Source organism: Loxodonta africana, unplaced genomic scaffold (genome assembly GCF_030014295.1).
Source record: "Loxodonta africana isolate mLoxAfr1 unplaced genomic scaffold, mLoxAfr1.hap2 scaffold_51, whole genome shotgun sequence".
Taxonomy (NCBI): domain Eukaryota; kingdom Metazoa; phylum Chordata; class Mammalia; order Proboscidea; family Elephantidae; genus Loxodonta; species Loxodonta africana.
This window is the reverse complement of record NW_026975229.1, coordinates 644944-647413: the sequence shown is the minus strand read 5'-3', so window position 1 is coordinate 647413 and position 2470 is coordinate 644944.

Genomic DNA, 2470 nt, shown 5'->3' with positions numbered 1-2470 from the left:
ACCTCGGAAACAAAGCCTGATGACTGTACTCAGAGGTACCTCGGAAGGAAGGCCTGGGGACTATACCCAGAGGTACATCGGAAGGAAGGCCTGGTGACCATTCCCAGAGGTACCTCGGAAGGAAGGCCTGGTGACCGTACCCAGACTTACCTTGGAAGAAAGGCCTGGTGACTGTACCCAGAAGTACCTCGGAAGGAAGGCCTGGTAACTATACCCAGACGTATCTCTGAAGAAAGGCCTGGTGACTGTATTAAGAGTGGCCACGGAAGGAAGGCCTGGTTACTGTACCCAGAGTTACCTGAGAAGGAAGGCCTGGTGGGTGTACCCACAGGAACCTCAGATGGAAGGCCTGGTGACTGTACCCAGCGGTACCTCAGAATGAAAACCTGGTGATTGTACCCAGAGTTCCCTCTTAAGAAATGCCTGGTGACTGTACACAGAGATACCTCGGAAGGAACAGCTGGTGACTGTACCCGGCGATATTTCAGAAGAAAGACCTGGTGACTGTACCAAGAAGCACCTCAGAAGAAAGGCATGGTGACTATACCCAGAGGTACTTCGGAAGGAATGCCTGGTGACTGTACCCACAGGTACCTCGGAAGGAAGGCCTGGGGATTGTACCCAGAGGTACATCGGAAGGAAGGCCTGTTGAGCGTACCCAGAGATACCTCGGAAGGAAGGCTTGGTGACAGCACTCAGAGGTACCTGGGAAGGAAGGCCTGGTGACTGTACTCCGAGGTACCGCAGAAGGAATGCCTGGTGACAGTACCCAGACGTACCTCGGAAGAAAGTCCTGGTGAGTGTACTCAGAGGTACCTCGGAGGGAAGGTCTTGTGACTGTACCCAGAGTTACGTCGGAAGGAAGGCCTGGTGACTGCACCGAGAGGTTCCTCGGAAGGAAGGCCTGGTGAGTGTACCCAGACGCACCTCGGAAGAAAGTTCTGGTGACTGTACTCAGAGGTGCCGCAGAAGGAAGGCCTGGGGACTTTACCCAGAGATAACTTAGAAGGAATGCCTGGTGACTGTACACAGATGTACCTCGGAAGGAAGGCCTCGTGACCGCGCCCAGAGGTACGTCGGAAGGAAGGTCTGGGGACCGTACCCAGAGGGACCTCGGAAGAAATGCTTGGTGACGGTACTCAGAAGTACCTGGGAAGGAAGGCCTGGTGACTGTACTCGGAAGTACCGCAGAAGGAAGCCCTGTTGACTGTACCCAGAGGTATCTCAGAAGGAAGGCATGGTGACTGTACCCAGAGGTACCTCGGAAGGAAGGCCTGGTGACTGTACCCAGAGGTACCTCAGAAGGAATGCCTGGTGACTGTACTCAGAGGTACCGCGGAAAAAGGTCTGGTGAGTGTACCCAGATGTACCTCGGAAGGATGGTCTGGTGACTATACCCGGAGGTACTTCCGAAGGAAGGCCTGGTGACTGTACTCAGAGGTACCTCAGAAGAAATACCTCGTGACTGTTCCCAGAAGTACCTGAGAAGGAAGGCCTGGTGACTGTACCCAGGGGAACCTCGGAACGAAGGCCTGGTGACTGTACCTAGAGGTAAGTCCGAATGAGGCGTGGTGACTGTACCTAGGGCATCTCCCAAGGAAAGCCAGGTGACTGCAGCCAGAGGTACCTCGAAAGAAAGGCCTGCTGACTGTTTCGAGAAGTACCTCAGAAGGAAGGCCTGATGACTCTACCCAGACGTACCCCTTCAGAAAGGCCGGGTGACTGTACTCAGAGGTACCTCGGAAGGAAGGCCTGGTGACTGTACCCAGAGGTACGTCGGAAGGAAGGCCTGGTGACTGTACCTAGAGATAACTCGGAAGAAAGGAGTGGTGACTGTACCCAGGGTAACTCCCAAGGAAAGCCTGGTGACTGTAACCAGAGGTACCTCGGAAGGAAGGCCTGCTGACTGTAGCCAGAGTTACCTCCGAAGGAAGGCCTGGGGACTGTACCCAGAGGTAACTCGGAAGAAATGCCTGGTGACTCTAAACAGAGGTACCTCGGGAGGAATCCCTGGTGACTGTACCCAGAGGTACCTCAGAAGGAAGGCCTGGTGATTGTTCCTAGAGATACCTCCGAAAGGAAGGCCTGGTGACTGTACACAGAAGTACCTCGGAAGAAAGGCCTGGTGACTGTACCCAGAGCTAACTCAGAAGAAAGACCTCGTGACTGTACCCAGAGGTACCTCAGAAGGAAGGCCTGGTGATTGTACCTAGAGGTACCTCGGAAGGAAGGCCTGGTGACTGTACCCAGAGGGACCTCAGAAACAAGCCCGGGTGCTGTACCCAGAGGTACCTCAGAAGGAAGGCCGTTGACTGTACCCAGAGGGACCTCGGAAGAAAGGCCTGCTGACTGTACCCAGAGGGAACTGAGAAAAAAGGCAGGGTGACTGTACCGAGGTACCTTAGAAGGAAGGCCTTTGACTGTACCCAGAGGTACCTCTGAAGGAACGCCTGGTGAGTGTAACCAGAGG